Source organism: Mobula hypostoma, chromosome 10 (genome assembly GCF_963921235.1).
Source record: "Mobula hypostoma chromosome 10, sMobHyp1.1, whole genome shotgun sequence".
NCBI lineage: Eukaryota > Metazoa > Chordata > Chondrichthyes > Myliobatiformes > Myliobatidae > Mobula > Mobula hypostoma.
The window spans coordinates 87,214,377-87,241,936 of NC_086106.1; the positions used below are offsets into that span (position 1 = coordinate 87,214,377).

The 27,560-nt window shown below is 42.7% G+C and overlaps 1 protein-coding gene across 2 annotated transcripts in view; it reads right to left on the reverse strand.

Moving 5' to 3' along the window:
• Positions 1–27,560, reverse strand: part of nhsl2 (NHS-like 2) — a 502,980-nt gene that overhangs the window by 403,465 nt on the left and 71,955 nt on the right. Inside the window, exon 3 of one of the 2 annotated variants that reach the window (XM_063060790.1) lies at positions 15,284–15,339. The exons of the other annotated variant lie outside the window; for it this stretch is intronic. The gene's annotated coding sequence lies outside the window, so the exon portion shown is untranslated. The remainder of the gene's footprint in view (positions 1–15,283; positions 15,340–27,560) is intronic. 2 annotated transcript variants of the gene reach the window in all.

A 27,560-nucleotide genomic window follows, 5' to 3' on the forward strand; every position in this document is an offset into this window, starting at 1 on the left:
TCTTCCACCAGGCCATCAGACTGATGAACTTACACTGATTTGAGTGTATTCTATATTACATTGACTATTCTGTTTATTATAAATTACTATGATTGCGCTTTGCACATTTAGATGGAGAACTAATGTAAAGATTTTTACTCCTCATGTATGTGAAAGATGTAAGAAATAAAGTCAATTCAATTTAATTCAAAAGTACAAATCAAAACAAAAAAATGTGTTTTCTTTCACATGAATTTCATGTAAGTGAATTACTTTCCACATCTCAAAATTTTAGGTAGTGATGTTTGAATTCTGTAAGGAAGATATTCTGTTACCCAAACAAGTATATCATGGGGGTTACCTGTAGGAAAAGAATCATGAAGGGAATTGAATATTCTGCAAACTTCTACGAACATCCTCATTTCTACCTTTGTGACATGAGGAAGATCATCAATGGAACAACTGGAGAAAGTAGGCACTGAGTTCAAGGTCCTGCATCTCTTTTCAATCTATTATATTCTATAATATAGCCTGAATGCATCACCTGATTTTCTAAAAAAATATAGATAGACAAATTATTTTGGCATGTCTGTGCATCGTATCCTAAAACCAATTTCCCCCGGGATTAATAAAGTATGACTATGACTATGACATTGCTATGAGCATATTATTTAAGCTGATTTATTTCTCCTTCCCTACAAGGAACACTTCAGAGCTTTGGAATTGGACCAAGCTTTGACTTATTTAAATGTATTTTTAATGACTTATCTATCTTAACAAGGCATATTTCCCATAAAATGTTTAACTACCTTCATTTGTGAAAACAACACGATGATTTACATGAGAATGTGATCTCACCTCTCTTGAGTATAATGTTTCTCCTTTAGCAAAGCTAAAGCTTCCTTCCGAACAGTTTTGCCATAAGGGTAGTATCTTTTTAATATTTAGCTCACGTTAAACTGCAACTAGCAGTTTAACGCTGGTTAAGCAAATAAAGAGTATGCCCTTGACAGAGGCAGTTGCACAGAGAAGAGTTGCGACGTAGCATGGAAGCAGTGATAGAGCAGCAAAAGAAACAGCAAGGGTGCAGAAACACACTGTGACTCGGAGCTGTCAGTTCTCAGTAGATGCTAGCTGTGTAAATTTCTGGCATGAGCCATACACTTGAACTGTTGGCTGGAGCCAAAAACAAACCTGACCAAAGTGGCATGTTGCACCTGTCAACATGGACTGCAGGAGATATCACAGTGACTCTTCATTCCTTTTTTTAATATCATCTTCTCGCTTTTTATTCTGCCTTTTTTTTTCATTTCCCTTCCAAGTCACACTACAAACATACTTAAAGAAATTATTTTCCTTGCTGGAGAAATACTTACTGATGTGCATCTATGAGAGTTCACTATCATAGCATTCATAGAACTATTGAAATTTGTCTACGTATAGTCCCCAATAACCAGTGTAGTTACATATCTTCCACTAGGAACACAGACCCTGATCTCACTGCAGCCTTGGAGCAAACAAGGACACAGCTGAAGCTGAGGTGAGTGTAATCACTCTTGACATCAGGACAACATGCTACAAATGGTAGCCTCAAAAAATCAGAGTAAAATTACCATTGTTTGTATACTGAGGACAACTACTGTCATATCTCACACAAAGATAGTTTGGATAGTTTGGCGGGAGGAGAAGATGGCAGCGCGCGCAGCTTTCTGGTGAAATGATATCGTATCTGTTAAATAGGGGCCATGGACAATTCTGATTTGATGAAATCAGACATGAGAAGCAGAGGAACATCCGGAGAAATTTCTGAAATGCCTGGTTCGCTGCCACTGTCACTGTGCAGTCGAGAATCTTCTGGAGGGAAGGCCCCAAAATCCCCTGCTTTGCCTGCTGCTGGTGACCAAGGCTGATGTCGAAGCGTTCGGATAGAGATGGTGCTCGCTACTTGGTGTCAGAGGGCTGATCAGAGGCTCAAAGTTTTCGGATGACTCCGAGTCCGACTGTATTCGGGCATGGCAGGGAGAGTTTTCTTCCTTCTCCCGTCTGCATGAGATGTGGGACATTCGAGAGACTTTAAAGTTTTTTACTGTGCCATGGCCTGTTCTTCATCAAGTTATGGTATTGTTGCACTGTTGTAACTATATGTTATAATTATGTGGTTTTTGTTAGTTTTTCAGTCTTGGTCTGTCCTGTGTTTCTGTGATATCACACGGGAGGAAATTCGTATCATTTCTTAATGCATGCATTACTAAATGACAATAAAAGAGGACTGTGTGTCCTCATAATCTAAATAATCTAATCAAAAAATGGAAAATTCTGGACACATTTAGCAGGTCAGGCCACATGTGTGCAAAGAGAAAGAGAATTAATGTTTCAAGTCAGTGTCCCTTCATCAAAGGTACGAAGCAGAGAAAACAAATTTAAATTAAGTGGAAGGTTGGGGTGGTGGGGAGGAGTTGCAGTGTGATGGACAGGACAAAGAGATTAACTCTGATAGGATGAAACCAGGGTTGCTGAGAAAGAGCTGTGAGCAAAGTCAGTGGGTTAATGGGGTAATTTAGGGAAGAACATATTTCTTTGTTCATGAATACAGGAAAATGAAAACAGCTAAAGAGTGAGATCACAGTCAGAGGAATATTAGATGTGAAATACAGGGCTGCTTGGCATGCTCAGTAAGTCAAGTTGTGAGAAAAATTGAGCCAATATTACAGAGGAATGACATAAGATACAGACCATGAGATACAGGAGCAGAATTAGGCCATTCAGTATATTAAATCTGCTCTGATAAAGACGGAGAAAACAAGTTAACTGAAGTTGTTGCATTCAGTTTTGAACCCAGAGAGCTGAATTGTGCTCAGGTATAAGATGAGGTTAACTGAAGTTTACTCAAGATTATGTTAAGTTTCATTGTAATCATGTAGGAGTATGTGTTGATGGGGAATTAAAATAGCAGGCTACAGAAAGCTCAGGGACGAAGTGCTTATCTAATCAGTGTTTAGTTTCTCCAGCGTAGAAGAGACCACATAAAGAAAACGAATGCTGTACTCCAGGTTGGAGGAAACAACTGAATCAGTACTTCTCCTGGGTCACTGCAAATAGGAAGGGAAGATGTGAAAGAGTATGTGTTACATCTCCTGTGATTGCATGGGAAAGACCTTGAAGAAGCTGGTGGGCTTGGAAGCGAGGCATAGGGTGTTGGGAAGGGAATATTTCCTTTGAAATGCTGAAAAGGGAGTGGAGGACGTGTTTAGTGGTGGAATCCATTTGAAGATAATAGAAAGTGCGAAGGAAGATCCATTTAATACATAGGCTGGTGGGGTGTAAAGTGAGGACAGGGAAATTCTTATCCTGGTTCAATCGAAGAAGAAGAAGGTGAGACCGGAAGGTCATGAAATACATGAGATACAGTCAAGGGGAGGGGAAGACTTGTTTCAGGAAGAAAAGCCTCAGCACAGAGGCGCCTGTGGGGCAAGTACCATCATCAGCACAATACAACAGAGACAGGATAACAGGGAAAAAGGAATGTGGTCTTTTCAGGTGCAACATAGGCCGGTAGAGATGGTTGTGGGAATCTGGAGGCTGGTTATTATTGATTCTTCTCTCTTTCCTTGTTCTGATGAAGAGTCTTCAACCTGAAACATTAATTTTCTTTCTCTCTTCACAAATGCAGCCTAACTTGCTGAGTGTTTCCAGCATTTTCTCTTTTTTTCACACTTCCAGCATTTGATGTGTTGATTTTCAAAAAATCTGTGGCTGTGGTTGAGTCGATCATCCCAAACCCAGTGCATTACTGCAGGAATTTTTCTGAACAGTATCATCTAAATATTCATCTTTAGCTACTTCAGTAATGATCTCCCTTTATCTTCTTTCCAGCATAAAATCAGAAATGGGGCTGTTTCTGATGTCTTCACAATATGCTGTTCCATGGCACCTTAAATAGTGAATCAGCTTGTGCCTGCATGAGCAAGACCTAAACCTCATTCAGACTTGGGCTGGTAATTGTCAAGTTATATTTACACTCAAACAATGACTATCTCAAAATACTGAGACTCCCACCATCCAACCTTCACATGTCATTACCACGGGTAACTTTGCCTTCATTGATCGTCTTGAGTTCACGTATGCTTAACTTGGCCAGAACAAATCTGCCCATTCGATTAGTTATTTATCCATCAATGTAAGCCTTCACTTCATCTGTTGCTGGTGCACTGTAAATGTAGTATGTATTTTCTACAGCATATATGGCAACAGCTCCCAAAGCCACGATCTCTGCAATCCAGAAGGACAAAGGCCGAAAGTAAAGAAGAATGCACAATACTTTACACACAGCACCCTAATGGATATTCATTGATACCCCCATATGAATCCTGGATCTAATTCCTGGAGCTCTCTACTTAACATCCCCATAGGAGTCCCTTCGCTATTAGGACTAATGGAGATGGGCAATAAATACTGGTTTTAGCAGCGACCTCTTCGTTGCTGAATCCTTTTCTATTAAATACCAAGAGAGAAATTCAAGAAATCAACAAATAGTGGTAAGATATTGTTAAGTATAAATTTTGAAGCTACAGTATTGAAGTTTTAAATGGAATACTGAGGGAGATAGGAACCTTCCTGGTTTGGAAATCGTACAAACTGAAATATGGACTAGGAGATTGTGTAAAGAATTTGATTTGACAAGATACAGATAAACAGAAGAGGGAATCATGCAGGGTGACTTAGTTGGGGTTCAGGAGGCAGTCAGAAGGAAATCTAGAGAAACACTACATCCTAATAAAGGAGGGTGGTGAGGAAAAATGGGACAAAGAGTGAAAGACTAGGATGATTGGAAGATCATATAAAAGTGACAACTTGTCTTTTTCTTCTTTTCACAGCATTACTTTGCAATGACATTCCTAAGCATCAAAGAAATTTGTTTCAAAATGATCGGAGTTAATTTTGATTGCTCTCAGCACGTTTTGGTAAGCAACTTCAAAATGGCTGTCCAACAAGGGGTTGGCTTCATTTTGAAATGGTCACAATGTGGCTTGTTCAAAGCATGTAATAAAAGCCTGAGGACCTTTAACATGGTTTGACAATTACCATTTTTAGTTAGGTCTAGTTGGATCCACAGTACAGGCATCAATCAATTCCATCGGCAGTGAAACAGAGAAGAAAATCCAAAAAGGTTTTGTAAACCCTGGAGGACCAGGGATATGGCCCCAATAACCACAGTTTAATCTGGACTGTTATTGCCCTGGTCCTCACATTCTGCAAGCAATACCCGAGCTTCCTGCAACTTGCCTGGCTTTGAACTGTCTGTGATGATCTATCTGGTATACTACATTAGGATACTTGCCTTCCAAATTGAACTGAAACCAGAGTGTCAGAACCACACAGCTATTTCTCCACTAGAATGGGCAGCCAACCGATATAATCTGCCAGCTGGCCTCACAGAAGTCAATATTGAGCCCATTGTTTCCCGTGTGAAAGAACTCAATATATTGCAGCTTATGCCAAAGACATCACATGTCAAGGGGTAACAATAACAACACAAAATCATGCTTAGTGCAGACAGAGAATATGCAAACACTGTTCATACAAAATACAGGTTACAATCTTCTCAAGGTTACAAATGTATAACTTAGAATGTAGAGCCCCTTGTGATGTAATTATGTATGGTATATCAGCAAGTAGCTTCATTGACTGGGATGCAAGGTTGATACCATCAATCCATGTTAAATACTCTATACAGCCTTGGATCTTAATAAGCCTAACATGAAGCCAATTTCCACACTGCTCAGCCAATGCTGCTGGCAAAGCCCAACAAAACTAATCCCACCAGTAAGTGGTGAGAAGCCCTATTGTCACCAGGTGAGCTGCAATTGGATGCCATTCCAATATGAAGTCACATCACATTTTAAAGAAATTGTGGTGCCTATTACATAATGCAGTCTTTCTTTATATTGTTCCTTTCATCAGTTTTTAAATATATGTAATTAGTGTCATTGAATAGACTCGGTAAAATTAGGCTATGTGACTCACCTTAATATCTCACTGCAGCAACAAATCTGAGTCAGCTGAAATTTTGCTTCAAATGAAACAGACTTGTAAAGTCATTTGATCACCCATGGCAATGGAAAACTCTTTATATCATAAAAGTTTTGCACTAAAAACAGAACCTGTCAATGATTAGTTATGCAGGAAAAAAACTCTCTATTTGTTGCTGTAGCAGCAAATATTTTTCCTCTGTGCTCCCTGTCACTATTAGTTCCCCTAAGGTCGGCTTCCGAGAAAAACACCCAATTGGTTAGTTGGATGGTTTCATCACCTCATCTTCTGACTCCATCACCCTACCTATATCACCCCACCTCACCATAACTCAATACTGATGCAACATTTTCCATAAGCGTTCTAATATCTGTTACTAGAAGTACATACTCTCTTGAAAATTGCTTCCTGCTCCTTGGGCTCCTTTGCAATCTGGTCTTTCCAGACTTCTCTCAACCTTGCTCTTCCCCACTGCTGAATCTTTGCTCCTTTCTCGAGCACCACACCATCTTGACCCAGCTTCCCTGCCACCTTAACTCTACTGCCCTCTCTCCTCTGTCCCATGCGCAGTTTGCTCCTTCCTTCTTTTCTACATGTGCTCCTCTCTGTTCTTTATTCCTTCTTTTTCACCCGAATTCAACTCCGAGAAAAACTTCATCAAAAGTCTGTTGTTTATTTAGCCCATTTGGTTAAAACCTGGACTGACTTTAGTCAACTAATGCTGTCTCAATGGCTCTGCCCACATAGACTCTGGATACTAGTGACTGCCCTCTCTGGGACAAGGAGTCTGGATACTAGTGATTGCCCTCTCTGGGACAAGGAGTCTGGATACTAGTGATTGCCCTCTCTGGGACAAGGAGTGTGGATACTAGTGATTGCCCTCTCTGGGACAAGGAGTGTGGATACCAGTGATTGCCCTCTCTGGGACAAGGAGTGTGGATACTAGTGATTGCCCTCTCTGGGACAAGGAGTGTGGATACTAGTGATTGCCCTCTCTGGGACAAGGAGTGTGGATACCAGTGATTGCCCTCTCTGGGACAAGGAGTGTGGATACTAGTGATTGCCCTCTCTGGGACAAGGAGTGTAGATACTAGTGATTGCCCTCTCTGGGACAAGGAGTCTGGATACCAGTGATTGCCCTCTCTCGGACAAGGTGTGTGGATACTAGTGATTGCCTTCTCTGGGACAAGGAGTCTGGATACTAGTGATTGCCCTCTCTGGGACAAGGAGTGTGGATACTAGTGATTGCCCTCTCTGGGACAAGGAGTGTGGATACTAGTGATTGCCCTCTCTGGGACAAGGAGTGTGGATACTAGTGATTGCCCTCTCTGGGACAAGGAGTGTGGATACCAGTGATTGCCCTCTCTGGGACAAGGAGTGTGGATACTAGTGATTGCCCTCTCTGGGACAAGGAGTGTGGATACTAGTGATTGCCCTCTCTGGGACAAGGAGTGTGGATACCAGTGATTGCCCTCTCTGGGACAAGGAGTGTGGATACTAGTGATTGCCCTCTCTGGGACAAGGAGTGTGGATACTAGTGATTGCCCTCTCTGGGACAAGGAGTGTCAATAAATCAAGAGGGGATCCAACCCAACTGAAGAAAAACACATGGAAAGACCAAAACATTACCCGAGCTCGTGGTCCACTGGGCCATGATTCCAGCCATAATGCATGTTCTGAGACATTGGACCTACACAAGACATCTCAAAGTAAGGAAGAGATACTTCCAACATTGTCTCCAAAAAATGTTCTAAATGCAGGATTAACTAACTTCTATCAATGTCAACTATCAGGCCAACAATACCCTGCACTGAGGCTCGAACAACACTCAGCGGCCTCATATGGCTTACCATGTCATTTGCCTGCTCAATACCGATTCCTAAAAGAAGATCTCTTCTCCAAGTTTTGTCACATTAGGATATCACTGGGAAGACTGGGGAAGTACTTTGGAAAATGATGCAATATCATGAGAATTCTCATAATAATCTGTTGGGAGCTGTTGGGAGTAGCTTGAACTAATATGGTAGGGGGATGGGAACCAGTATGATAGAACTGAGGATGAGCCAGCAGGTTTCCAAGTAAATGATGGATGTAACATGAATGTAAGGAAGGACAAGCCAGTGATTGGGTACAAATGCAGACAGAGCAAAGTGTTAAATTGTACCACAGAGGCAAACTTCAAAAGGCTGAAGAATGCAGGACTAGAAGTGTTGTATTTAAATGTACATAGCATTCGGAACAAGGTGGATGAACTCATTGCGCAATTAGAGATTGGTTGATGTGACATTTTGAGCATCACTGAGTCAGAGCAAAAAGAGAGCCATAGATGGGTGCTTAACATCAAAGGATATGCGTACTTTGTATTGAAAGGACAGGTAGGAAGACATAGGTGGTGGTGTGGCTCTATTGGTAAGAGATAGAATTAGATCTTTAGAAAGAGGTGACATAAGGTCAGAGAATATTGAATCTTTGTGGGTAGAGTTAAGAAACTGCAACGGTAAAAACAACCCATTATAGAAATCATATATAGGCCTCCAAAGAGTAGTCAAGATGTGAGATTGATATTGCAAAGGGATTTGGAAAAGGTATGTAATAAGGGTAATTGCAATGCAGGACACCAATATGCAAGGGAATTGGAGAAGTCAGGTTGGTGTTCGATCACAAGAGAGGAAATTTGTCGAATGCATATGGGAAGGCTTTTTAGAACAGGTTCAACCTACTGGGGGAAAGACAATGGGTGTTGTGTAATAACCCAGATCTTATTAGGGAACTTAATGTAAAGGAACCCTTAGGAAGCAGTGATCATAATATGATTGAATTTACACTGCAGTTTGAGAGGGAGAAGCATAAGTCACATATGTCACTATTGCAATGGGAAAAAAAAGAATTACAGAGGCATGACAGGAACTTGCCCAGATGGATTGGAGAAGGATTCTGGTGGGGATGATGGCAGAGCAGAGATGACTGAATTTTCTGGGAATAGTTCACAAGATGCAGGGTAGACATGTCCTCCAGCAGAAGTTCTCCACTGGCAGGGGTAGGTAACCATGGCTGACGAAGGAAGTTAAGGACTGCATAAAAGCCAAGGAAAGGGCATATAAGGTACCAAAAGTGAATAGGAAGTTGGATGATTGGAAAGCTTTTAAAATCCAGCATAAGGCAACTAAAAAAGCAATAAGAAGGGAAAAGATGAAATATGAGGACAGACTAGCTGATAATACGAAGTGGAATACTAAAAATGTTTCAGTTGTATAAAGAGTAAAAGCGAGCTGAGAGTTGATATTGGACCACTGGAAAATGATGCTGGTGAGGTAGTAGTGGGGAACAAAGAAATGGCAGATGAACTTTATGGGTATTTTGCATCTGTCTTCACTGTAGAAGATGTTAGCGGTGTGCCAGAGGTCTGTGAGTGTCAGGGAGCAGGAGTGAGTGCTATTACTAGGCAAGCTCAAAGGTCTTATGGTGGATGTCACCTGGACCAGATGGACTACATCCTAGAGTCCTGAGAGAGGTTGCTGAAGAGATAATGGTTACATTAGCCATGGTCTTTCAAGAATCACTTGATTCTGGCATGTTCCCGGAGGACTGGAAGATTGCAAATGTCACTCCACTCTTTAAGAAGGGAAGAAGGCAAAGGAAAGGAAATTATAAGCCAGTTAGTCTAACCTCAGTGGTTGGGAAAGTGTTGGAGTCTGTTATTAAGGATGAGGTTTCGAGGTTCTTTGAAACTAATGATAAAATAAGTCAAAGTCAGCATGGTTTCTGTGAAGGGAAATTTTACCTGAAAAATCTATTGGAGTTCTTCGAGGAAGTAACAAGCAGGGTGAATAAAGTAGAGGCAGTGGATGCCATTTTACTTGGATTTTTCAGAAGGTGTTTGATAAGGGTCACACATGGGGCTGCTAATGAAGACGAAATCCTATAGTGTTACAGGAAAGGTACTGGCAAGGATAGAGGAAAGGCTGACAGGCAAGAGGTAGCAAATGGGAATAAAAGGGGCCTTCTCTGGTTGGCTGCCAGTGACTAGTGGTGTTCCTCAAGGATCAGTATTGGGACTGTTACTTTTCACATTGTTTGTCAATGATTCAGATAATGGAATTAATGGCTTTGTGGCACAGTTTGCGGATGATGCTAAGATAGGTGGATTGGTAGATAGTGCTGAGGAAGCAACACGATTGCAGCAAGACTTCGACAAATTGAAATAATGGGCAAAAAAGTGGCAGATGGAATACAGTGTTGGGAAATGTATGATAATGCAGTTTGGTAAAAGGAACAATAGTGCGGACTGTTATCTAAATGGGAAGAAGTTTCAAACATCAGAGGTACAGAGAGACTTAGGAGTCTTCCTGCAAGGTTCCCAGAAGGTAAATTTACAGGTTGAGACTGTGGTAAAAAAGGCAAATGCAATGTTGGCATTTATTTCAAGGGGAATAGAATATAAAAGCAGGGAGATAGTGCTGAGCCTTTATAAGACACCAGTAGGGCCGCACTTGGAGTATCGTCAATAATTTTGGGTCCCATATCTCAGAAAGGATATGTTGTCATTGGAGATAGTCCAGAGAAGGTTCACGATGATGATTCTGGGAATGATGGGGTTAACAGAAGAGTTGTATTTGGTGGCTTAGGGCCTATACTCACTGGAATTTAAAACAATTCTGAAACCAAGTCCGTGGGTATATTTAAGGAAGAAGTTGATAGTTTCCTGATTGGTCAGGGCATCAAATGATATGGTGAGAAGGCAGGTGTATGGTGTTGAGTGGGATCCAGGATCAGCCATGATGGACTGGCATATTTATGGTCTAATCTCATGAGAATCCCTGGCCTGTACACACACAAAATGGAAAAGAATATGGTAAAGGATCTGAAGTTCCTTCAACAGGAGAATGCGAAACTACAGCAGAAACAATAGGAGCACAAAAGCTTCTCAGCTACACATCTGTCCTTCCTGCCAATCAGCTCTAGCCTATCCTGTGGTAGAGACTGATGGTCCCGCATTGCCTTCATCAGATACCCCAGAACCCACTGAACTGGAGTGGAAGCAAGTCGTCATCAATCATGAGAGACTCCTAGAAAGAAGATTATTAACAAATAAATACGTTCAAAGAAATTTTAAATGTTTTTAATGTCCTCAGAAATAATTTCCTGGGATACTTAATGAATTGTACCAGAAAAATTTTAGTGATTGGAGATGTCAAGATAATCTCAAAGGTCTGCAGATTTATCAGGTCATAGAATCATGCAGCATTGAAAAAGGCCATGTCAGCTCACCGTGTCCATGGCAACTGAAGCTTCTCCAGTCAAGTACTCCCAGTGAAGCTCACCGGACAAAGCAAAGGAGGCATGTTTCTAAAGTTTACCTCAGTGCTGTTCCTCAGGAAGACTGACAACTTATTGCCAAATTATATCCAGATGAAGGCCAATTTTTATGTTTTCCAATAATGTGCATTGGAAGCTCTAATATGAAATAGAAAACTAGTGTAAGTAGTTTCCATTCATACGCTAATAGAAGCATAGTGGCCTAGAAATTGTCGTAAATGGTAAACCTGCATTAAATCAGCGCTGTTTGGAAAGTCCACACCAATTTGGCCATGTTCTGATATTCTGATTTGAACAAGACTAAGCGTATTACTACGGTGGAAACTAACTTATATATACACACAATGGCATGCAGTGGGATAGAGGGGAGAAATGTTGGAGGAAAGGACTGGAAGATGTGTAATTGGGAAAAGCATCCTGTGGAAACATTATGAAAACTGCTGGAGGAAGAAGATGAACAAATTGCTGAAAGAAACCTAATGGCCGATGACTCAGGACAGCTGTCTAAGCTTATGGCAAGTCAACAAGATTTGTCATTTTTAGCAAGAGTTGCAGGCATCATGTGTTATGTTTTTATCAGTCAGAGCTTCTTCAGAAACAATGGAAGATCATTCACTGAAATGTTAATCCTTTTTCTCTTCATACAGATGCTGGCAGCTAAGTAGAATATTCCTATTCCTGTCTATATAAGAGTTCAATTATACTCTATACTTTATTGTCGCCAAAGAATTGATACTAGAACGTACAATCATCATTGCGATAATTGATTCTGCGCTTCTTGCTCCCTGGATTACAAATCGATAGTAAATATTAAAAATTTAGATTATAAATCATAAATAGAAAATAGAAAAGGGAAAGTAAGGTAGTGCAAAAAAAAAACGAGATGCAGGTCCGGATATTTGGAGGGTACAGCCCAGATCCGGGTCAGGATCCGTTCAGCAGTCTTATCACAGTTGGAAAAAAGCTGTTCCCAAATCTGGCCATATGAGTCTTCAAGCTCCTGAGCCTTCTCCCGGAGGGAAGAGGGACGAAAAGTGTGTTGGCTGGGTGGGTCGTGTCCTTGATTATCCTGGCAGCACTGCTCCGACAGCGTGCGGTGTAAAGTGAGTCCAAGGACGGAAGATTGGTTTGTGTGATGTGCTGGGCTGTGTTTACGATCTTCTGCAGCTTCTTCCGGTCTTGAACAGGACAACTTCCATACCAGGTTGTGTTGCACCCTAGAAGAATGCTTTCTACGGGGCATCTATAAAAATTAGTGAGGGTTTTAGGGGACAGGCCAAATTTCTTTAGTTTTCTCAGGAAGTAAAGGTGCTGGTGGGCCTTCTTGGCAGTGGACTCCGCTTGGTTGGACCAAGTCAGGTCATTTGCGATATTGACCCTGAGGAACTTAAAGCTTTTGACCTGTTCCACTTGCGCACCACCAACGTAAATTGGGTTGTGCAGTCCACTACTCCTTCTGAAGTCAACAACCAATTCCTTCGTCTTGATGACGTTTAGGGATAGGTTATTGTCTTCGCACCATGCCACCAGGTTCTTAATTTCCTCTCTGTACTCAAACTCATCATTATCCGAGATATGGCTTACAATTGTTGTGTCATCAGCAAACTTATATATTGAGTTCGATGGAAACTTGGCTACACAGTCATGGGTGTACAGTGAGTACAGCAGGGGCTGAGTACACAGCCTTGTGGGGCACCGGTGCTCAGAGTGATTGTAGAGGAGAGCTTGTCCCCTATTCTTACAGCCTGGGTCCTGTCTGTGAGGAAATTGAAGATCCAGCTGCAGATCTGAGTGCTAAGGCCCAGGTTCCGGAGCTTAGGAATCAGTTTATTTGGAATGATGGTATTAAAGGCAGAGCTGTAGTCAATGAAAAGAAGCCTTACGTATGCATCTTTATTCTCCAGGTTTCTAAGGAGGAATGTAGGGCCAGAGAGTTGGCATCTGCCATTGACCTGTTGCTCCGGTAGGCGAATTGCAAAGTGTCGAGGTTGACCGGTAGGCTGTAGTTGATGTGTGCCATAACCAATCTTTCGAAGCACTTCATAGCAATTGATGTCAGAGCCACGGGTCAATAGTCATTCAGGCATGCCACCTTGCTCTTCTTCGGCACTGGGATTATCGTTGCCTTCTTAAAACACGAGGGGATCTTAGACTGAAGCAAGGAGCAGTTGAAGATGTCAGCAAACACTCCAGCTAGCTCGCTTGCACAGGCCCGGAGAACCCATCCCGGGACGCCATCTGGGCCCATCGCCTTCCTTGGATTTATCTTCAGGAAGACCCTTCTAACGTCCTCCTTGGTGACAATGAATCTCGATGCCACCAGGTCTGGTTCATCTGGAGGGAACGGGACGCTCCTCTTCTGTTCGAATATTGCGTAGAATACGTTAAGTTCGTCAGGAAGAAAAGCGCCACAGTTATTGATATTTCCAGTCTTTTCTTTGCGCCCAGTGATCTCACTTAGACCCTGCCATAGTCTACTGGCATCCCTCTGGTTAGCCTGGGCTTCCAACTTGGCTCGATATTGCCTCTTGGCGCCCTTAATGGTTTTCCGGAGTTCACGCCTGGATTCCGTGTAGCGACTGGTATCCCCGGACCTAAAAGCCACAGCTTTAGCCTTTAAAAGGGTCTTGACCTCATAATTCATCTGAGGTTTCTGGTTAGGGAATACCCGGATCATCTTGCGAGACACACAGTCCTCTATGCATTTCCAAATAAAGTCTGTGACAGCTGAGGCATACTCATCGAGGTTCGCTGCCAAGTCCTAGAATACTAACCAGTCCACCGATTCAAAGTAGTCACGGAGGACCTCATCCGTTTCCTCCGTCCAACGCGACATTATTTTTGACACCGTGACCTCCCGCTTCAGTTTCTGTTTGTAAGCCGGGAGGAGGAGTACGGCCTGATGGTCCGATTTTCCGAAGTGAGGTTGTGGGATGGAACGGTTGGCAATCTTGACTGCTGTGTAGCAGTGGTCAAGTATATTCGGACCTCTAGTGGGGCAGGAGACATGTTGGTATAACTGTGGCAGTGCCTTTCTGAGGTTGGCCTGGTTAAAGTCCCCGGCTGTAATGAGCAAAGCCTCTGGATACCTGGTCTCAAGTTCACTGATGTTGGCATACAGCATGTTCAAAGCACACTGCACGTCCGCCTTGGGGGGGGAATGTAGACCGCTGTCAGTATGACCGAGGTGAATTCCCATGGCAGATGGTAGGGACGACACTTCACCGACAGGTGTTCCAGGTCCGGGCTGCAGGAGCTTGTCAGTGCCACTGTGTCCGAGCACCACGCGGTGTTGATCAGTAGGCAGACACCACCTCCCCTCGTTTTGCCCGAAGACACCATGCGGTCCATCCAATGGATCGAAAATCCCTCTGGTCGGATGGGACAGTCGGGGGTGGCAGGGCAGAGCCAGGTCTCGGTGAAATAGAATACACAGCAGTTCTGCATCTCCCTGCAGTAGGTGAGTCTCCCTTTAAGATCATCCACCTTGTTCTCTATGGCTTGCACATAGAGAACAATAATTTAATAATAACAATTACTACATTTTCCTATATATTCCATAATGTGATAATAATCCAAGACATATTAGCTTGTATTTCCACTTGCAGAAACAAGGATCTTGCACTTTGACCTTGATTTTTGTGGTAGTCATGAGAAATTTTTTTGTAACCACTGGGTAACATTTCCACAGTTGAGGATGAATCAAATTAGCTGAAAATCTTTGACAAAATAATTAAAGAGTCAATCAATCTAAATCAAATTAGTTCAAAGTATATGAAGTCCATAGTGCTTGAATTTTTCAATTCAATGTTACAAGGTTTGAAGGTGAGCTGAAGATAGGTTTTCTTCTGCCAGTAAGAACCTGTGTTAGCAACAAGTGTCAACCATTCAGGATTTACATTTCCGTTCAGCTTGCTTTAAAAATGCTACACAGCCTTCAAAAACATGAGCAACTCACCCATCCTATTTGTGTGTGGGCCGCACTGATTGGTAGCTTGATGGTGATGAGTAAGGCTGGAAAAATAAAATTGCAGATGTAAATGGAGCAATAAAGAACAGGCATTCAGGATTACACAATAAAAGTCAAATTATTAAGTTCAAGCATGAAGTTATTTATTTTATTTAGTGATACCTTCCAGCCCTTCAAGCCATGCCGCGCAATTCCCGACAAACCCAGTTAACCCTAACCAAATCACGGGACAATTTACAACGACCAATTAACCTACCCGATACATCTTTGGACTGTGAGAAGAAACCATATCACCCAGGGAAAACCCCCACATTCTTTGGGGAGACATACAGACTCTTTACAGAAGGGCATTGGAATTGAACTCCAAGCTCCGAAACACCCCAAGCTGTAAGAGTGTCATGCTACACTACCATGGCGTATCTGCAAAGGTCATTGTTGCTGATTTCAATTCATTAGCACTTTATAGAGAAAGAAAGATCATATAACTCTTGAGTAAGCTTTGAATTGTAATTGCCTAATTTTGCTGAACTAAAAAAAAATGCAAGTCCATGTACCAATACTGTTGGGCAATTAAATTGAGTTTGATCATTCAGTGGAAAATTGTATGCCTCAAATTCCACCAAAATTCCTTAAAATGCCTCTGTCATTTCCCTTATTTCTATAAAGGTTCCCATCTGATCTCCATCTGAGAGCACTGTTTTCCTTCAGTGATAGCCTCTTGCACAGCATATTGTACCTTCACTCCACTATTTGTAATCACATTACCTTTATAACTCTTCTTTTATTGCAATATTTTACTCATATCATTAGTTATGGAGTCATAGATTCATACAGCATGGCCACCGGCCCTTCAGCTGAACTCATTCACGCCGACTAAGTTGCCCATCTGAGCTCGTCCCACTTGCTTCCATTTGTCCTATATTCCTCTCAACCTTTTTTATTCATGTAATGTCCAAATGTCTTTTAAACTTTGTAACTGTATGTGCATCTACTGCTTCCTCTGGCAGTTTCTTTCTTTTACTGTATAAAGTAGTGTGTAATGTAGCCCCTCATGTCCCGTTTAAATCTTTGAATTGAATTGAATTGACTTTATTACTTACATCCTTCATATACATGAGGAGTAAAAATCTTTACATGGCGTCCCTGTCTAAATGTGCAATTTATAGTAATTTGTAATAAGTAGTATGTACAACAGGACATTCCATATAACATAGCAATACAATTGTATCAGAATGAATTAATCATTCTGATGGCCTGGTGGAACAAGCTATCCCAGAGCCTGTTGGTCCTGGCTTTTATACCACAGTACCCTTTCCCAGATGGTAACAACTGGAACAATTTGTGGTTGGGGTGACTCAGGTCCGCAGTGATCCTTCAGGACCTTTTTACACACCTGTCTTTGTAAATGTCCTGAATAGTGGGAAGTTCACATCTCCAAATGCGCTGGGCTGTCCACATCACTCTCTGCAGGGTCCTGTGATTGAGAATAGTACAATTCCAGGCAGTGATGCAGCCAGTCAGGATGCTCTCAACTGTGTCCCTGTAGAAAGTTCTTAGGATTTGGGGGCCTATATCAAGCTTCTTCAACTGTCTGAGGTGAAAGAGGTGTTATCATGCTTTTATCACCATACAGCCAGTATGTACAGATCACGTGAGATCCTCAGTGATGTGTATGCCAAGGAACTTGACGCTGTTCACTTTCTCAACCCCAGATCCATTGATAGCAATAGGGATGCCTGTTTCCGTTCCTCCTATAGTCCACAACCAGCTCCTTTGTTTTTGCAACATTGAGGGAGAGACTGTTTTCTTGACACCACTCTGTCAGGGTGATGACTTCTTCTCTGTAGACTGCCTCATTATTATTTGAGATTTTCCCTCTCATATTAAACCCTGGACTCCCCTGCAGTGAGGAAATGACTGTGGCTATTCATCTTATCTATCTCCATGTGCTCCTGGGTAAAAAATAATCAGTCACAGCCTATCCAACATCTCTTTATAACTCAAGCCCTCCAGTGTCAATAGCATACTCACAAATCTTTATTGCACCTTTTCCAGTTTAGTGGCATCCTTCCTACACAAGACAACCAGAATTAAATACAATATCCCAAATGTAGCCTTTCTGACATCTTGTACAGTTGCACAGTTATAACACGACATCACAACTCCTATACTCAGAATCTGGACCAATGAAGGAAAACATGCAAACTGCTTTTTCTCCACCCTCTGTACCTGTGTTGCCAATGTAGAGGAAGTATGTGCCTGCATACCTGGGACCCTCTGTTCTAGTGCTTTAATATTTACTGTGTTAAGTCCTAAGCTAGTTTGTGTTACCAAAATGCAACACAACACATTTATCTAAGTTAAATTCCATCTGCTATTTCTCAGCCCACCAGCCCAGTTGATCAAGATCCTGATGATCTTGTTGTAATCTTAAATAACCTTCTTCACTGTCCTCTGTAACACCGATTTTTGTGTCAGTCACAAACTTGCTACCCATGCTACCTACAGTGAGAGTAGGAATGGAATGAGGTGGAGGATAAATGCGTGGCTGAGGGATTGGAGCAGGGACAGGGATTCAAGTTTTTGGATCATTGGGACTTCTTTTGGCGCAGGTGTGACCTGTACAAAAAGGACGGGTTGCACTTGAATCCTAGGGGGACCAATATCCTGGCGGGGAGATTTGCGAAGGCTACTGAGGAGACTTTAAATGAGAATGGTTGGGGGGGGGGTGAGAATGAAATTGAAGAGACTCGGAGAGAGGAGACTAGTTCACAAATAAAGAAAGCTAGTAGACAGTGTGTGAGGGAGAATAGGCAGGGGACAGAGAACGGGAGCACTCAGACCAAAGGTGTAGGGGAGAAGGAAGAAAAAGATAACAAAGTTGTTTGCTCCATTAGGAATAAACAGAGAGTAAGAGGTGGAGAGTTTCTTAAATGCATCTATTTTAATGCTAGGAGCATTGTAAGAAAGGTGGATGAGCTAAGAGCATGGATTGATACCTGGAAGTATGATGTTGTAGCTAATAGTGAAACATGGTTGCAGGAGGGGTGTGATTGGCAACTAAATATTCCTGGATTTCATTGCTTCAAGTGTGATAGAATCAGAGGGACAAGAGGGGGAGGTATTGCATTGCTTGTCAGAGAAAATATAACCGGTACTTTGGCAGGATAGATTACAGGACTCGTCTAGGGAGGCTATTTGGGTGGAATTGAAGAATGGAAAAGGTGTAGTGACACTTATGGGGGTGTATTATAAACCACCGAATGGGGAGTGAGAATTGGAGGAGCAAATTTGTAAGGAGATAGCAGATATTTGGAGTAAGCACAAGGTTGTGATTGTGGGAGATTTTAATTTTCCACACATAGACTGGGAAGCCCATTCTGTAAAAGGGCTGGATGGTTTGGAGTTTGTAAAATGTGTGCAAGATAGTTTTTTGCAGCAATACATAGAGGTACCAACGACAGAAGGGGCAGTGTTGGATCTCCTGTTAGGGAATGAGATAGGCCAAGTGACGGAGGTTTGTGTTGGGGAGAACTTCGGGTCCAGTGATCACAATGCCATTAGTTTCAATATAATTATGGAGAAGGATAGGACTGGACCCAGGGTTAAGATCTTTTGATTGGAGAAAGGCTAACTTGGAGAAAATGCGAAAGGATTTAGAAGGAGTGGATTGGGACAATTTATTTTATGGGAAGGATGTAATAGAGAAATGGAGGTCATTTAAAAATGAAATTTTGAGGGTACACAATCTTTATGTTCCTGTTAGGTTGAAAGGAAAAGTTAAAAGTTTGAGGGAGCCATGGTTTTCAAGGGATATTGGAAACTGGGTTCAGAAAAAGAGAGGGATCTACAATAAATACAGGCAGCTTGGAATAAATGAGGTGCTCGAGGAATATAAAGAATGTAAAATGGATCTTAAGAAATGTGACGAGAATACACATAAATTAAGATGTTTGCTGGCCTGGGATAGCACCAGTGGCATCAGCAGTTGGTCTGCCACCTGTCCTCAGGGGAGGGAGAGATAAGGCACACAATGAAGCAGCATTTGGAGGTGTTAATGAAGGAGGCATCAGTCTGGGTATTGTCAAGATCGGCTCCCCCTTTGAACCCTGAACTGTTTGAAGTGATGGACAGGCGATCTGGAGATGTGTAATGAAGGGACGGGAGAGAGAGCTGTCTAGAGCGGCTCCCCCTTTGAACCCTGAACTGTTTGAAGTGATGGACAGGCGATACCCCAGCAGGGGGATAAAAAGGGACAGGTTCGCTAAGGCAGGACACACACGACACTCGAGGTAACGAGACCCTGGAAGCGGTGCGCCTCTCACAAGTCAGTGGAAAGTACCGGGCCATAAACACACAGGGTGGAAAGGTACGATCAGCGGGAACCCGGTGTGTGTTCGCCCTTGCTTGGGTGCCGGGTTCACTGCAGAGGATCGACCGCATCTGGAGGAGGGGTCACAGTCGGTGACCCCAGGTGACATCACAAAGGACTCGCCCGAAAGCTGCTTGTGAGCAATATCGCAGGTCTGTGAGTGGAAGCCGTTTCGAATGATCATTCGTTCTCGTTCTCTCTCTCCTTCCCCCGACATTGTCCATCGCCATGGCAACAATTACTGCGAACTGAACTAAATTGAACTGGACTTTGTGTCACTTTGAAATTGGTCATTTACCCCTAGACAACGATAGAGCTTGATTGATCCTGTTATCTTAATTCTGTGCACATGTGTGTTTATCATTGCTGAACTGTTGCATTTATTATCCTTTCGATTACTGTGTTGCTTGTTTCTTTAATAAAACTTTCTTAGTTCTAGTAATCCAGACTCCAACTGAGTGATCCATTTCTGCTGGTTTGGTAACCCAGTTACGGGGTACGTAACAGAAAGAAATTAGAAAAGCTAAAAGAAGATATGAGGTTGCTTTGGCAAGTAAGGTGAAAATAAATCCAAAGGGTTTCTACAGTTATATTAATAGCAAAAGGATAGTAGGGGATAATATTGGTCCCTTAGAGAATCAGAGTGGATGGCTATGTGCGGAGCCAAAAGAGATGGGGGGAGATTTTGAACAATTTCTTTTCTTCAGTATTCACTAAGGAGAAAGATATTGAATTGTGAAAGGTAAGGGAAACAAGAAGGATATTTTATGATGATTAAAGAAAAGGAAGTACTGACGCTTTTAAGGAATATAAAAGTGGATAAGTCTCCGGGTCCGGAAAGGATATTCCCTCGGACCTTGAGGGAAGTTAGTGTAGAAATAGCAGGGGCTCTGACAGAAATATTTCAAATGTCATTAGAAACGGGGATGGTGCCGGAAGATTAGTGTACTGCTCATGTTGTTCCATTGTTTAAAAAGGGTTCTAAGAGTAAACCTAGCAATTATCGGCCTGTTATTTGACGTCAGTGGTAGGTAAATTGATGGAAAGTATTCTTAAAGATGGCATATATAATTTTCTGGATAGACAGGGTCTGATTAGAAACAGTCAATATGGATTTGAGCATGGAAGGTCATGTTTGACAAATCTTATTGAATTTATTGATGAGGTTACTAGGAAAGTTGACGAGGGTAAAGTGGTGGATATTGTCTATATGGACTTCAGTAAGGCCTTTGACAAGGTTCCACACAGAAGGTTAGTTAGGAAGGTTCAATCGTAAGGTATTAATATCGAAGTACTGAAATGGATTCTGTAGTGGCTGGATGGGAGACGCCAGAGAGTAGTGGTGGATAACTGTGTGTCAGATTGGAGGACGGTGTCCAGTGGTGTGCCTCAGGGATCTGTACTGGGCCCAATGTTATTTGTCATATATATTAATGATCTGGATGATGGGGTGGTAAATTGGATTAGTAAGTATGCAGATGATACTAAGATAGGTAGAGTTGTGGATAATGAAGTAGGTTTTCAAAGCTTGCAGAGAGATTTAGACCACTTAGAAGAGTGGGCTGAAAGATGGCAGATGGAGCTTAATGCTGATAAATCTGAGGTGCTACATTTTGGTAGGACTAATCAAGATAGGACATACATGGTAAGTGGTAGGGCATTGAAGGATGCAGTAGGTCAGAGAGATCTGGGAATAATGGTGCATAGTTCCCTGAAGGTGAAATCTCATGTGGAAAGGGTGGTGAAGAAAGCTTTTGGTATGATGGCCTTTATTAATCAGAGCATTGAGTACAGGAGTTGGATGTAATGTTGAAATTGTATAAGGCGTTGGTAAGGCCAAATTTGGAGTATTGTGTACAGTTCTGGTCACCGAATTATAGGAAGGATGTCAATAAAATTGAGAGAGTACTGAAGAGATTTACTAGAATGTTGCCTGGGTTTCATCTCCTAAGTTACAGAGAAAGGTTGAACAAGTTGGGTCTTTATTCTTTGCAGCGTAGAAGGTTGAAGGGGGACTTGATAGAGGTACTTAAAATTATGAGGGGGATAGATAGAGTTGACGTGGATAGGCTTTTTACATTGAGAGTGGGGGAGATTCTAACAAGAGGACGTGAGTTGAGAGTTAAAGGGAGAAAGTTTAGGGATAACGTGAGGGGGAACTTCTTTACTCAGAGAGTGGTAGCTGTATGGAACGAGCTTCCAGCAGAAGTGGTTGAGGCAGGTTCGATGTCATTTAAAGTTAAATTGGATAGTTATATGGACAGGAAAGGAATGGAGGGTTATGGGCTGAGTGCAGGTCGGTGGGACTAGGTGAGAGTAAGAGTTCGGCACGGACTAGAAGGGCCGAGATGGCCTGTTTCCATGCTGTAATGGTTATATGGTTACATGGTTACATTCTCATTTAAATAGTTAGTATAAATAAGAAACAACAGTGGATCCAACACCAATCCCTTGAAGTCATCAATGGTCACAGGCCTCTAGTTTGAAGAACAACCTTTTCCACCACCTTCTGTCTCCTACCGTCAAGTCAATTGTTAATCTAATTGTCTAGCACACCCTAGAACACAGGTGACTTAACCTACCAGTCCATCTACCTTGTGGTATTTTGTCAATGGCCTTGCCAAAGTCCATTATTCATAAAAATATTTCTTAGGGAGATGAACATTGAGCCAGGTGGATGGGTCCAAATTTAATTAAAGAGACAGAGAGAGGAAATAATTGAGAAAGTGAGGGCAAAGAAATAGCAACCTGTCTTTGCTTTTGTACAATACTGGAGACAATGGTTATTGCATTGCTTTCGTATTTGCACAACAAAGGCTATGTGGGGGCAGACCCATGAGTTAGATGAATTTGTTCTTGAATGGAAGATTTAGTTGTGAAGATAGATCTTTCAGTGAGTTGACATTGATGGACATAAGCTCGAAACTTGTGAAAATTAATGAAAGACTAGATGGGATGGATGTGGAGAGCATGTTTCCTATGCTGGGGATATCTAAAACTAGAGGGCACAGCCTCAAATTTGAGGGTGACCCTTTAGAACAGACTTAAGGAGGAATTTTTTTAGCTAGAGAGTAGTAAATCTGTAGAATGCTCTGCCACAGACTGCAGTGGAGGCCGAGTCCATGTGTATATTTAAGGCAGAAGTTGATCGTTTCCTGATCAGTCAGGGCATCAAAGGATATGTTGAGAAGGCAGGGTTCAGTGGAATCCGGGATCAGACATGATGAAATGGCAGAGCAGACTCAATGGACTGAATGGCCTAATTCTGCTTGTATGTCTTATGGTCTTATTACCTTATGGTCCATGCCACCTTTTAGAGGCACTCTCTTCTGAAGACGTCCTCGATGCTTGGGAAACTACCGCACGTGATGGAGCTAGCTGAGCTTGCGCCTTTCTGCAGCTTGTTCTGATCTTGTGCAGTGAGCCTTCCATACCAGACAGTGATGCAACCCACTTAACGCTCTCCCCAGTACAACTGCTCACCTCTTCCATGGCCGATCCCTCGATGAGGACTGGAGTGTTTTCCATCGACTTCCCTTTCCTGAGTCCACTATCAATTCCTTTGTTCTACAGGTGTTAGATAGATAGATAGATAGATAGATAGATAGATAGATAGATAGATAGATATACTTTGTTGATCCCGAGGGAAATTGGATTTCGTTTCAGCCGCTCCAACCAAGAATAGAGCATAAATATAGCAATACAAAAACCACAAACAATCAAACAACAAAATGCAAACTATGCCAGATGGAAAATAAGTCCAGGACCAGTCTATTGGCTCAGGGTGTCTGACCCTCCACGGGAGGAGCTGCAAGTTCGATGGCCACAGGCAGGAACGACCTCCCGTGCCGCCCAGTGTTGTATCTCGGTGGAATGTGGCCGAAGTCCAACAGTAAAAAGTTCACTATCCGGTCTACAAACACGTTTCTCGATCGTAATATGACCCGGATTGCACCACCTGTTGTTAACCAGAACAGTAAGCACCCAACTCCTTTACGCTTACTGCTCTCAGTGCACTTCCGGTCAGCCGGAACAGTCTGGAAGCTGTCCATGGAAAAGTTTTGATCGGGTATGTCCTCGTGCAGCCACGTTCCAGTGAAACACATAACACTGCACTCCTGAAATGTTCTCTGATGCCCAGCTAACGCCGTGAACTCGTCCATTTTATTACCCACCGAACGCCTCTTCTCCATTAGTCTCTGTTGTCTCAACCCGGTCCTCTTTCCTCAACTTTGTGATCCCCCTCTGCATCCTCTATGTGTTATCCTCCAGATTTCAGCAGGGGTGTCCGCCTCTCTGCTCGCTAAACCGGCCGGCATAAGCGCAATCAGCTGGTCCCTGGAATAAACAATGCGACCATGCTTCTGTCCCCCTAATGAGACGCGTCGGAATGTAACTATTTCCAGCGCTAAAAACCCAAATAAAACTCTCTCTACCAGCATGTTGGAGAGGGTGCAGCTTCGACGTGTTACCGTGAAAAAAAAATACAAAAAATAACGTAAGTTAAAAAGTAAGAAGAAAAAAGTAAGAATACTCGTCAGACCAGCTGTAACAGGCTGCATGCACGACCGGCGCATGCACAACAGGTGTTGAGTGCAAGGTTGTTGTTGCGATATCACTCAACCAGCTGGTCTACCTTGCTCCTGCACACCTCCTCATTGCCATCTGACAGGAGTGGATTCTGCCCATGATAAACCTTTCAAAGCATTTCATCACAGTGGATGTGAGTGCAACCAGATGATAGTCATTCTATGTTATCCTTTTTCCCCACCCACCCACCTTCCCCCACCTGGTTTCACCTCTCACCTGCTAACTTGTATTTCTCCCCCTCCCACCACTTTCTTATTCTGGCTTCTGTCCCCATCTTCTCCAGTCCTGATGAAGGGTCTTGGCCCAAAACAACTGTTTATTCCCCTTGAGTTGTGGAGTTCTTCCAACATTTTGTGTTTGCTTATCCCAGAGGAAGTTATAGATTAACAACAGGTTTCATGGAAAAGATATGATCAAATACGGGGTGATGGAAAATGGAGAGCGCTATGAATTTAAGGTGAGGGAAGGTGCAAGCTTGGGATTGGTTAACTTTAGTGGATTGTGTATGTAACGCCCTGGTAAAGGTTTCACTGCTAACAGTGTCTAGGTTATTGTTAGAGATAAGGAGTGCTTAGGAATGTGGCCATGCAATCAGGAAAGAAGGCTGGTTTTCTTTTCTACTAACTCTTTAGTTAAGTTAATATTCATAAATATACTTCTTTTAATTGTATGCTGTGCGTGATCTGTTAGTTCCTGCAACGAGCTCTAACAGGGCAGCGAATCATACAGCATTCTTACAAACCGGGGTTTGAGTGGGCGAGATAGCAGGACTGGAGTGTGTGTACTCTAGACATGCAAGGCCAGAGAAAGGTGGGTTTCTGGGCACTGAGTTGGGAGACTGCCAGCAAAGGCTAACGAGCTGTTTCCTGAAATGTCCGGGAAGAAAGGAGGTTTCATTGTGGGGGTATTGTCCTGTATTGAGTTTGCTGGATGTTGTGTGATTGCCCTAAGTATTGATTAAGAGGATTTGTATTTAAACTATTGTCCAGAAAAGTGATTAGGATACATGGTTATGGGCACTGCAGGGATTAAGCACTGGGATGGGTTAACTTTAGCAGGTTATGTATGTAACGCCCTGGTAAAGATTTCACTGCTAACAGCATCTAGGTTATGGTTAGAGATAAGGAGTCAAAGAGATTACCTGTAGCTAATGCTTGTGTATTCAGTGGAGTGGATATTCGGTACCCAGATGAATTGTTGCTTAGGATTTTAAGTACCGGTGAAGCATTAGGAGCAGTTACGATCATGAAGCGGAGGTTTGACAAAATGCCAGGTAAAGATTTTGTTTTAGTTCAGACTAGCGCTGATATAATGGCAGTGGATCTGCCTGGTACTATTGGGGCCCCGGGGGTGGGGGGCCATGGGCCGTGCATACTTTCCGAGAGGAGGGGAGCATAGCTGAGCCTGCTGAATTGGAAGCTGACTTTCCTATAGCTGGGATGGGGGGGGGGTGGTGGTGCTGCGGGTGGAGACTTTGAAGACAAGTTACTCTCATTTCTGTGGAGTGAGGGGAAGGAGTCGTCTGTTGTGGAAGATCTAATGAGTCCTCTAGCAAGGGGTGAGAATTCTGCGTTGGTATCGACACTTATGTCCCTGGCGAATAAATGGCCAAGTGAATCCCAGAGAATCCCAGTTATCGTAGACTGCGAATGTTTTCAGGAATGAAGCCCACCCCCCAAGGAGGAGGAGGAATACGAGACGTACGGAGCAGACCTATCTGATGCCAGATAAGTGACAGTGCTCTAATAATGTGAAAAGGTAGCGACTGGTACAGAGTCTGAAAGGTCTGACTGCTGAGGTAGTGAGATCCTTAGAGACAGGGAACCCTTTGGCTACTTCCTCAGACTACATGCAAACACTAGAAAATGTCTTTGGCGTGACAGGAAGTCCAACGGAGCTTATGATGGGGTTTAGGAACATGTTTCAGGAGAAAGGGGAGAAGCATTCTGCTGATATTTTTTGGCTAGAGGGACAGTTAAGTTGCTTGCGGCATAGAGGAGCCATCCAAACAGCTGTGGTTAATCATTTAAAGATTGACCAAGTGGCAAAAGGCACATAGTCACAGGCAATGATCACTTTCAGCCTCGCTTTCAGGGCTGTCATAAGATGCACCCCCCTCCCTTGTTTGTTGAGCTGATCAAAGAAGTAAGAGAGGAGGAAAATTCAGTGGAGGAGCAGGAGACCATAGATGTATGAAGCCAGAGAAAGATGGGCTTCTCAGCACTGGGCTGGGAAACTGCCAGCAAGGGCTAGCGTACCATTTCGTGAGATGCCTGGGAGTTTCACATACCTTTTGTATACTTAATATTTGAGTACTATTGTAAACATATTGTTTGATTAAGCATTTATGTTCATTTAGATAATTCATTGGGTGAGCTCATTGACACCTATCAAATGGTGACAGACCTTGATAAAGTGGATGTGGAAATGATGTTTCCTATGGTGTAAGAGTCGAAGACCAGAGGATACAGCCTCAAAATAGAGGGGTGTCCTTTTATAACGGAGATGAGGAGGAATTTCTTTAGCTAGAGAGTGGTGAATCTATAGAATTCTTTACCACAGGCAGCTGTGGAGGCCAAGTCTTTATATATATTGAAGGCCGAGGTTGACAGATTCTTGATTGGTTAGGGTATGAAGGGGTACAGGGAGAAGGCAGGAAATTGGGGCTGAGAGGAAAATTGGATCAGACATGATGAAATGATGGGGCAGACTGGATGCGCCAAATGGCTTATTTCTGCTCCTACATCTTAGGGTCTTATAGTCTTATTACAGGTTATATGTAAAAGTACTTGAATGGCATATCTCAACACGCCACCATGTCATGCAAGCGTGGCTCACTTAAAGTAAATTGAAACTAAGACACACATCTCCTGCTCCCTTGTTTTTACTTTTAATTAGTTTTATGTTTTGGAGTTACAGAACATAACAGTGGTGACAAGGATGTTTTATAACCCAAGGTGACTCCCCATCTGTTGAAGCACCGCAAGACATTTAAATTTGAAAAGAGCACAATGAGAAATGGTCGAGTAAAAAAAAAGCACAGCACGTGCTTCTTCCAGCCAGGACATAGAAACATAGAAACGTAGAAAACCTACAGCGTAATTCAGGCCCTTCAGCCCACAAAGCTGTGCCAAACATGTCCTTACCTTAGAACTCCCTAGGGTTACCCATAGCCCTCTGTTTTTCTAAGCTCCATGTACCTATCCAGGAGTCTCTTAAAAGACCCTATCATTTCCACCTCCACCACCGCTGCCGGCAGCCCATTCCACGCACTCACCACTCTCTGCGTAAAAAAACTTACCC